This window comes from Phyllostomus hastatus, unplaced genomic scaffold (assembly GCF_019186645.2).
Source record: "Phyllostomus hastatus isolate PE091 unplaced genomic scaffold, TTU_PhHast_1.1 phas_contig_62, whole genome shotgun sequence".
NCBI classification, from domain to species: domain Eukaryota; kingdom Metazoa; phylum Chordata; class Mammalia; order Chiroptera; family Phyllostomidae; genus Phyllostomus; species Phyllostomus hastatus.
The window spans coordinates 13,570,876-13,582,632 of NW_025333921.1; the positions used below are offsets into that span (position 1 = coordinate 13,570,876).

The 11,757-nt window shown below is 39.2% G+C and overlaps 1 pseudogene; it reads left to right on the top strand.

Annotated features, from left to right (window-relative positions):
- Positions 1-2,242: 2,242 nt before the first annotated feature.
- Positions 2,243-11,013, top strand: LOC123825146 (annotated as a pseudogene).
- The last annotated feature ends 744 nt before the right edge of the window (positions 11,014-11,757 follow it).

Here is an 11,757-nt window from a genome sequence, read left to right on the forward strand (position 1 = left end):
CTTGGTCAGGGTTGAGCCTCAGAGTCAGCCAGCCTAAGGATTGATCCCACACATGAACAGGCCAATATCAATCAAGGCTCAGATACAACAAGAGGGCCCACATAACCCACACAAGGGACATTCCAGGAGAACCCAGCTAAGGTGATTAGGGAGACTGTGCCACCGGACCCTCAGGACACCTACTACATAAAGCCACCCATGAATACAAAAAGTCATAGGAGATCTATCTAATACATAGAAAGAAACACAAAGAGGCAGCAAAAATGGGAAATGAAGAAATAACCCCAAAATGAAAGAACAGGAGAAATCTCCAAAAAAAGCTAAGTGAAATGGAGGCAAGCAACCTATCAGATATAGAGTTCAAAGTAATAGTTATAAGGATGCTCAACAGCATGCAAAAGGACATAGAAACCATAAAAAAATGACCAATCAGAAATCATGAATACACTAGAAAAATTAAACAGTAGGTTGAATAAAGCAGAGAACTGAATTGGTGATTTGGAAAACAAGGTAAAGAAACAATTTTGCACTGTTAGTGGGAATGCAGATTGATGCAGCCACTGTGGAAAGCAGTAAGGATGGAGTTATCTCAAAAACTTAAAAATAGATCTGCCTTTTGTCTCATTGATCCCACTTCTGGAAATATAGCTGAAGAAACACAAAACACTAATTTGAAAGAACATAAGCACCCCTATGTTCATTGCAGGGTTATTTATGATCACCAAGATATGGAAGCAACCCAATTGTCCATCACTAGATGAGTGTATAAAACACCATGGGACATTTATACAGTGGAATACTACTCAGCCACAAAGAAGAAAATGTTATCCTTTGCAACAGTACAGATGGAGCTGGAGAATATTATGCTAAGTAAAATAAGCCAGTCAGAGAAAGATATATACTACATGATTTCACTCATATGTGTCCCCAAAGAACAAACTGAACTAACAAGCAAAATAGAGACAGACTCATAGACATAGAGCAGGATAACAGTTATGGTTGAATTTAGGAAGTGGAGGGATCAAGCAAAAAGAAAAAGGACTCATGGGCATGGACAACAGTGTGGTGATTGCAGAAGGGAGAAGGGGATAAGGGGAAAATATGGTCATGGAAAAATACATAAAAGAAGAAGAGGAGGTAGAGAAGAAGAGGGAAGAGGAAGAGGAAGAAGTAGAAGAAAGGGGAATGTAATTAAAAGAATAAAATGGCAATAAATGTGTACTTAACAATAATCACTTAAATGTAAATGGCTTAAATGCTCCAATCAAAACATAGGGTAGCTGAATGGATAAGAAAACAAGACATATATATGCTGTCTACAAGAGACCCACCTCAGAACAAAAGGTAAACACAGATTATAAGTAAGGGGGTATAAAAGGATTATTAATACAAATGGAAATGAAAAAATAATGCTGGTGTAGGAATACTTATATCTGTCAAAATAGACTTGAAAATAAGGGTATAGTAAGAGACAAAGAAGGACACCACATAAGGATGAAGGAAGCCATCCAACAAAAGGATGTAACCCTTCTAAACATTTATGCACCCAATATAGGAGCACCTAAATATGTAAAGCAAGTTTTGATAAATATAAATACCAAGACTAACATGTCACTAAACAATAAGTGAATTAACAATGACCCCCAGCTGACCATAGCCTGTGTCTCTACCCCACCACTAGCGGCTAACCTTCCCTGTTTGTGTTCAGAGAGCCCTGTAGCTCCATTGCACCATGTGTGGCATCTGAGCCCTCTTTGGCAATGACCGCCTCTCTGTTCAGTGTCTGAGTAATACAGTCATAGTACGGGATTTAGACACCCCATCAACAACAATGGATAAATCTTCTAGACAAAAAATCAACAAGGAAATGGCAGGCTTAAATGACACACTAGATCAAATGGATTTAATTGATACCATCAAAGCATTTCACTCCAAGGCAGCAGAATATATATTCTTTTCAAGTGTACATAGGACATGTTAGGACACAAAACAAGTATCAATAAATTTAAGAAAGTTGAAATCATATCAAGCATCTCCTCTGATCATAATGATATGAAACTAGAAATCAGTCAGGGAAAAAAAACTGAAAAAGACATAAAGACATGGAGGTTAAATAACATGTCACTAAACAATAAGTGAATTAACAATGACCCCCAGCTGACCGTAGCCTGTGTCTCTACCCCACCACTAGCGGCTAACCTTCCCTGTTTGTGTTCAGAGAGCCCTGTAGCTCCATTGCACCATGTGTGGCATCTGAGCCCTTTTTGGCAATGACCGCCTCTCTGTTCAGTGTCTGAGTGCCATGAAGATTGCACACAGGGGTCTGAATGCATTTCCCTTTGAGAATGTCAACGAATATACCAACTGCTGCTTTGGATTTCGCCAGTTGGGGGTGGTTGACCAGTTGTTTGGGTTACAACCAATTTACATGAAGAAATGTCCTTATTTGTGGCTATGTTACAATGGAGAAATCAACAACCACAAGAAGTTGCAATGCCATTTTGAATTTGAATATCCAACCAAAGTGGGTGGTGAGGTAATCCTTCATCTTTATTACAAAGGAGGAATTGAGCAAACAGTTTGCATGTTGGATGGGGTATCTGAGTTTATTTTACCAGATACAGCCCATAAGAAAGTGTTCGTGGGGAGAGATACCTATAGTCACACCTTTGTTTAAAGCTATGGCAGAAGATGGATTTTTGGCTGTGTGTTCAGAAGCTAAAGGTCTTGTTAACTTGAAGTATTCCACAGCTCCTTTTTTAAAAGTGGAGCCACTTCTCCTGGAACACTATGAAGTACTGGATTTAAAGCCAAATGGCAAAGTTACATCAGTGGAAATAGTTAAATATCATCACTGCAAAGATGAGCCTCTGCATGCCCTCTATGACAGTGTGGAGAATTTATTCCCAGGTTTTGAAACAGAAAACATGAAGAGCAATTTCCAGATACTTTTTAACAATGCCATTAAGAAACATTTGATGACAGACCAGAGGATTGACTGTCTTTTATCAGGGGGCTTCGATTCCAGTTTGGTTGCTGCCATCCTGTCCAAGCAGCTAAAAGAGGCTCAAGTCCAGTACATTTTCCAGACATTTGCAATTGGCGTGGAAGATAGACCTGATTTAGTAGCTGCCAGAAAGGTGGCAAATCATGTTGGGAGTGAACACAATGAAGTCCTCTTTAACTCTGAGGAAGGTATTCAGGCCCTCAATGAAGTCATATTCTCCTTGGAAACTTATGACATTACAATAGTTCATGCTTCAGTGGATATGTACTTAATTTCCAAGTACATTCGAAAAGACAGAGAGGAGATTCAAGATGGCAGCTTTACTCTAGGCAGCATGTTTCTTGGCTTCTGTGAGGAGGAGGGAAACTCGCGGATTGGTGGAGAAACAGAGCAAGTGGACTAGGTTACCGAATCACTTTTGAAAGCAGGACATCAAAAATTATTGCGATCATTGAAAAACCAGACGGTAAGGAGACTGCTTCAGCACAAAAGGGACCCAGGGATCAGTGCGGGGACCAGGGGTGTGCAATCCCCAGGCCCGGTGCTCCTGGGTCTGCTTCAGGGCTCCCAGGAGAGGGGAGTCACTGCTCCCTCCCCCGAATATGGGGGTTGAGCAACTCCAAGGGAGAACTTGTTGCTTGAAGGCACAGAGAGGCCAGCTGGACTGGGAAAAAAATCACCCAGGGACTGTGAACACCCACCCAGAGACCTGGGAGAAGTGAGGACCCCCAGCCGGCAGGACCAGGGGTGGCCTAGAAGATCACCCACACCCCTAGCCTGGTGGGAGTGTGGATCGGTTGAAAACCTAGACATCACAACCCTGATCCAGGAAAGGGCACGGGCATTCTCAGATTTCGAGAGCCTGCTATAATGAACTACAGAAGCATGCGCCCCATCCTGACTCTCATGCTGTGAACCCAGAAGGGTCGCGGCACTTAGGGCGTTCCTAGAGCCCGAAACTCAAAAGTTTGGTGGAGGGGCGCGCATGATTCCCAGGGAGGGCACAGTGAATCCTATAACATTGCGGGTGCCTCCTGAGATCATAGAGCTGGAACCTTGCAGGGACCCCAGAGTCCGGAAGAACTCGGCAGTGAGCTCCGGAGAGTGAGTGTGCTCAGGAGCGCCCAGGGTACCTGAGAGATTTGCTGAGATTTGGCTGGGAAGACTGATAAGCATTTCAAAGGTCCCTCAGCCAGCTGAAGCCAGTAAGATCAGAAAAACTGGTCTGGCCAGTTAGAAACCAACAAGAGGTTTGTTTTTTTTTTTTTTGTTTGGTTTGGTTTGCTTTGGTTTTTGTGGCTGTTGTTGGTTGATTGATTTTATCTTGTGTTTTAAGTGACATTTTATTTTTCAATTCTTATTTTTATATCTCTCAATCCCTTATGTTTCTCTTCCATTCATCCTAATATTATTCTTTCCAATCCAAATTTATCTCTCCTGCACTCCATCTTCTGCTTTTTTTCCCTTTTTTTTTTAATCTTGCAAGTTACTGTAAATTTGTATTATCTTTCTCTCACTTTTCTGACATTTTTTATTTTAATAGTACTTTGGTATTCTTTTTCTTTCTGTATAATCTTCTTTGCTTGGCTTGTTATACTGTCATTTGATAGGTTCCCCCTGGTATCTCAGTCACAGTGTGTTCATAATTTACTATCCTTCATCTGTGTTCCATTAATACACCTCTCAAGGTTCTATACTCTTTATTCTTATTATCTAGATCTTATCCATTCTGCCACAAGACTTTCACTTTACTATTACTGTTAATAAGACCTAGTCCTTAGAATTGTAAATACTACTCAATACCCCTACCTGATCTCAGCCCACTTTGCAATTTCCTGAACTATACTATTGTGGGGGTTGTCTCTATTCTTTTACACACTACTCCTATTTAGTAATATTTAATCCAACTCTACCTTAGAATCTGACCTCCCACAGCCTCACAGCTTTCTAGATCCAACTGACAATCCTCTCATCCCCAATAAGAGTCTTACCCTTTTTCCATCCTTTCTAAAATGTGGATAGTGGGGTGGAGGATCACAGTTAACACTATAAGGAGCCAAAGGATAACACATCTCTTCTCTATTGGCTGCTAATGTAAATATCATAGTATACTATCTTGCTGTCTTAAAACATTTCGCCTTACTCCTCCAACTGATCACAAAAAAAAGAGTAGGGGGAAGCTGTGAACACCAGGATACACGAAGGTGATTGCACCACTGAATCTCACAAGTATTCTACCACAGAAGTTCACACCATAATTACAGGGAACCAGAACAGATCAATTTAAGAAACAGAGGCTAACAAGAAGAAACCCATGAACAATGAGAAAAAAAGAAACAATCCCCAATTGAAGGGAAACGAGGAAGCCTCAGGAAAAATGCTAAATGAAACAGAGGCAACTCAACTATCAGATAGTGAGTTCAAAACAATGACTATCAGGAAGTTTAATGAACTCACAATGAGCTATCAGAAATTAGAGGGAAACTACAACAATCTCACTGCAAACTATATAAACATGAAAAAGGAAATAGAAACTCTCAACAAAGGTGAAGAGGAAATGAAGAATACAATTTCTGAACTGAAGAACACAGTAGAAGGAATGAAAAGCAGGATTGATGAAGCAGAAGATCGGATTAGCGAGCTGGAGGACAAAGTAGAAAACAACATCCAGAAAGAGCAAGAAAAGGAAAAGAGGCTCAGAAAGAATGAAGATGGATTAAGAGAAATGCAAGACAATATGAAACATAATAATATCCGTATAATAGGGATACCAGAAGGAGAAGAAGAGCAAGGGATCAAAAACCTAGTTGAAAAAGTAATGAAGGGAAACTTCCCTAATTTGATGACAGAAAAAGTCACACAAATCGAGGAAACACAGAGAGTCCCAATCAAGAGGAACCCAAAGAGGCCCACCTCAAGACACATCATCATTAAAATGGCAAAATGCCAAGACAAAGAGAGAATCTTAAAGGCGGCAAGGGAGAAACAGGAAGTAACATGCAAGGGAGACCCAATAAGGCTAACAGCTGACTTCTCAAAGGAAACACTTCAAGCCAGAAGAGAATGGCAAGAAATACTCCAAGTAATGAGAACCAGAGGACTGCAACCAAGGCTACTTTATCCAGCAAGGCTCTCAATCAAGATAGAAGGCCAAATAAGAAGCTTCCCAGGCAAAAGAAGTCTAAAAGAATACACTTCCACCAAACCAGCTCTGCAAGAGATCCTAAAGGGACTGCTTTAAGGAAGGGAAGGAAAAGAGAGAGAGAGAGAGGAACACACGTACATAAAAGACAATGAATAAGTACCTATCAATAATAACGTTACATGTAAATGGAGTAAGTGTTCCAATCAAAAGACATAGAATAGCTGAATGGATAAGAAAAATGACCCTCATATATGCTGTCTACAAGAGACCCACCTCAGGATAAAAGACCTGTACAGGCTGAAAGTGAAGGGCTGGAAAAAAATCTTCCAAGCAAATGGACAGGAAAAAAAAGCCAGGGTAGCAATACTCATATCAGACAAAATAGACTTCCAAAAAAGGTCCATAAAGAGAGACCCAGAAGGTCACTTCATAATACTCAAGGGAAGGATGCACCAAGAAGATATAAATATTGTAAATATATATGCACTCAACATAGGAGCATCCAAATACATAAAGAAAATCTTAGAAGACTTCAAGAAAGATGTGGACAGCAACACAGTTCTAGTGGGGGATTTTAACACCCCACTATCAAAAATGAACAGATCTTCCAAACAAAATATCAACAAAGATATTGTGGCATTGAACAATACGCTTGATGAAATGGACTTTACTGATATATACAGCGCCCTCCATCCAAAAGAAGCTAAATATACATTCTTTTCAAATGTACACGGAACATTTTCAAAGATAGACCACATGATAGGACACAAAACAAGCCTCAAGAATTACAAGAAAATTGAAATCATACCAAGCATTTTGTCGGACCACAAGGGACTGAAGTTAGAAACCAACCCCAAGGTAAAAAAACCCAAAACACTCAAAATCATGGAGATTAAATAGCATGCTATTAAACAATGAATGGGTCAAGAATGATATTAGAGAAGAAATCAAAAGGTTTCTGGAAACAAATGAAAACGAATTCACAACAACCCAAAACTTATGGGACGCAGCCAAGGCAGTCCTGAGAGGGAAGTTCATAGCAATACAGGCCCACCTAAAAAAGTTAGAAACATTCCAAACAAACAACCTAACGCTACGTCTACAAGAACTCGAGGAACAACAACAAAGAAAGCCCAGAGCAAGCAGAAGGAAGGAAATAACCAAGATCAGAGCAGAATTAAATGACATAGAGACTAAAAGCACAATTCTAAGGATCAATGAATCCAAGAGCTGGTTCTTTGAAAGGATCAACAAAATCGACAAGCCTTTAAGCAGACTCATCAAGAAAAAAAGAGAGAAGACCCAAATAAACACAATCAGAAATGAAAGAGGAGAGATTACAACATCTACCACAGAAATACAAAAGATTGTAAGAAATTACTATGAAGAACTGTATGCCAAGAAATTTGAAAACCTAGGTGAAATGGACAACTTTCTAGAAAAATATAATCTTCCAAAACTCAATGAAAAAGAAGCAGAAAGCCTGAACAGACCAATAACAACAAAAGAAATTGAAGCAGTAATCAAAAACTGCCAAAACACAAAAGCCCTGGACCAGATAGTTTCACAGGAGAATTCTACAGAGCAATTAAGGAAGAGCTAACCCCTATCCTTCACAGACTATTCCAAAAAAATCCAAAATGATGGGAGACTCCCAAACTCTTTTTATGAGGCCAACATCATCCTAATTCCAAAACCAGATAAAGACACAACAAAGAAAGAAAACTTCAGGCCAATAGCATTGATGAACATTGACGCTAAAATCCTCAACAAAATACTGGCAAACCACATCCAACAATACATTAAAAAGATCATACACCATGACCAAGTGGGATTCATTCCAGGGATGCAAGGATGGTTCAATATTCGCAAGTCAGTAAGTGTAATACATCACATAAACAAAAGCAAAGACAAAAACCACATGATTATATCAATTGATGCAGAAAAAGCATTTGATAAGATACAGAACCCATTTATGATAAAAACACTCAGCAAAGTGGGAATAGAGGGAGCATTCCTCAACATAATAAAGGCCATATATGGGAGACCTACAGCCAACATCATACTCAGTGGGCAAAAACTAAACTCTTTTCCATGAAGATCAGGAACAAGACAAGGTTGTCCACTTTCACCACTTCTATTCAATATAGTATTGGAAGTTTTAGCCACAGCCATGAGACAAGAAAAAGAAATAAAAGGCATTCAAATTGGATAGGAGGAAACAAAACTGTCACTGTTTGCAGATGACATGGTAGTGTTCATAGAAAATCCTATAGACTCAGCCAAAAAATTGCTTGACCTAATAAATGAATTTGGAAAAACAGCAGGATACAAAGTCAATATCCAGAAATCAAAGGCATTTCTGTACACCAACAATGAAACAGCAGAAGCAGAGATCAAGGAAAAAATCCCATTTGAAATAGCAAAAAGAAAAATAAAATATCTACAAATAAACCTAACCAAAGAGGTAAAAGACCTGTATTGAGAAAACTACATAACACTCAGGAAAGAAATCAAGGAAGACAAAAACAAATGAAAACATATACCGTGTTCATGGATTGGAAGAATTAATATCATCAAAATGTCCATACTACCCAAAGCAATTTACACATTCAATGCAATTCCTATTAAAGTACCAATGGCATATTTCACAGACATAGAACAAACACTTCAAAAATTTATATGGAATTATAAACGACCCTGAATAGCTTCTGCAATTTTGAGAAAGAAGAGTAAAGTAGGAGGGATCACAATACCTGACACTAAACTATACTACAAGGCCATTGTAATCAAAACAGCCTGGTACTGACATAAGAACAGGCACATAGACCAATGGAACAGAACAGAGAGCCCAGAAATAAACCCGAGTCTCTATGGTCAATTAATATTTGACAAAGGGGGCAGCAACATAAAATGAAGTAAAAATAGCCTCTTCAACAAATGGTGTTGGGAGAACTGGACAGCTACGTGCAAAAAAATGAAACTTGAGCACCAACTTACACCATATACAAAAATAAATTCAAAGTGGATAAAAGACTTAAATATAAAACGTGACACCCTTAAAGTCCTAGAGGAGAACGTAGGTAGGAAAATCTCAGATATTTCATGCAGAAACTTTTTTACTGACTTGTCCCCTAGAGCAAGGGACATAAAGGAAAGAATAAACAAATGGGACCTCATCAAAATAAAAAGCTTCTGCACAGCTAAAGAAAACAGTATCAAAATTAAAAGAGAACCAACTGTATGGGAAAACATATTTGCCAATGATACCTCAGACAAGGGTTTAATATCCAAAATATATAAAGAACTTACATGACTACACTCTAAGAAGACAAGGAATCCAATTAAAAAATGGGCAAAGGACTTGAACAGACACTTCTCCAAGGAGGACATACAGAAAATCCAAAGACACATGAAATGATGTTCAATATCGCTAGCTATCAGAGAGATGCAAATTAAAACCACAATGAGATACCACTTCACACCAGTCAGAATGGCCATCATAAACAAAGCAACAAACAACAAGTGTTGGAGAGGTTGTGGAGAAAAGGGGACCCTAGGGCACTGTTGGTGCGATTGCACACTGGTACAACCACTATGGAAAGCAGTATGGAACTTCCTCAGAAAACTAAAAATGGATCTGCCTTTTGACCCAGCAATTCCACTGCTGGGACTCTATCCTAAGAATACTAAAACACCAATCCAAGAGAACCTATGCATCCCAATGTTCATAGCAGCACAATTTACAATAGCTAGATGCTGGAAGCAACCAAGATGCCCATCAGCAAATGAATGGATCAAAAAACTATGGTACATTTACACAATAGAATTTTATGCAGCAGAAAGAAAGAAGGAGCTCCTACCCTTTGCAACAGCGTGGATGGAGCTGGAAAACCTTATGCTAAGCAAAACAAGCCAGGCAGTGAAGGACAAATACCATATGATCTCACCTTTAACAGTAACCTAAACAACAAAACAAAGAAACAACCAAAATATAACCAAAGACACTGAAATAGAGGACAGGCTGACAGTGACCACAGGGGAGAGTAGAGGGAATTTCAGGGGACATTGGGAAGGGTTCACGGGAACAAACTTAAAAGACACATGGACAAAAACTAGGAGGAGGGTGGTAACGGGAGGGAAGTGGGGAGGGTTGGGGGGCTGGATTGGGAGTAAAAGGGAGAAAACTGTATTTGAACAAAGATTAAAATAAAATTTAAAAAAAAGGAGAAAGAAAAACACAGATAGTGTGGTGATCTTCTCTGGAGAAGGTTCAGATGAACTTATGCAGGTTTACATATATTTTCACAAGGCCACTTCCCCTGAAGAAGCTGAGGAGGAGAATGAGAGGCTCCTGAAGGAACTCTAAGTGTTTGATGCTGTCTGTGCAGATCAAACTACTGGCGCCCACGGCCTTGAATTGAAAGTCCCATTCCTGGATCATCAGTTTTGTTCCTATTACCTGTCTCTGCCAGCAGATATGAGAATTCCCAAGAATGGGGTAGAAAAACATCTGCTGAGAGAGACATTTGAGGACTCCAACCTGATACCTAAGGAGATTCTCTGGTGACTGAAAGAAGCCTTCAGTGATGGCATTACCTCAGTGAAGAATTCCTGGTTTAGGATTTTACAGGACTATACTGAACATCAGTGTGATGATGCAATGATGGCAGTTGCAGCCCAAAAGTTTCCCTTCAACACTCCTAAAACTAAAGAAGGCTATCACTGCCATCAAATCTCTGAACACCACTACCCAGGCCAGGCTGACTGGCTGACTCATTACTGGATGCCCAGGTGGATTAATGCCAACAACCCTTCTGCACGCACTCTGACCCATTACAAGTCAGCCCCCAAAACTTAGGCATGTTCTGAGCCATACAGTGAAAATAATGTTTCTTCTTATTGTGAAGGGCAGAGGACTTGGGGCTAGAAGAGTAGCAAAGAGCATCCTCTACCCAGGGGGGTGAAAAAAATAAAAGTCTTAAATCTAAAACAAAACAAACAAACAAACAATGAGATCAAGGAAGAAATCAAATGATACCTTGAAAAAATGGAAATGAGAACACAACAACCCATAATCTATGGCACACAGCTAAAGCAGTGCTAAAAAGGAAATGCATGGCATTACAGGCCTATCTCAAGAAACAAGAAACATTTCAGATAAACAATCTGACTTGACACTTAAAGAAACATAAGAAAGAACAACAAACAAAACACAAAGGGGATAGGAGGAATAAAGATCAGATCAGAAATACATGAAATGGAGTCTTAAAAAACACAAAAGATCAATAAAACCGAGAAGGTGTCTTTAAAAGAAAACAAGATTGACAAACCTTAAACCAGACTCATTAAGGAAAAAAGAGAGAAGACCCAAATAAAATCAGAAATGAAAGAAGTAACAACTGACATCAAAGAAATACAAATAATTTTAATAAAATATTATGAACAATTATATGCCAACAAACTGGACAACCTGGATGAAATAGATAAATTTCTAGAAATATATAATTTTTGGAAACTAAATCAGGAAGATTCAGAGAATCTGAATAGACAGATTCCAACTAGTGAAATTGAAGCAATAATTTTAAAAAACTCCCAACAAAGA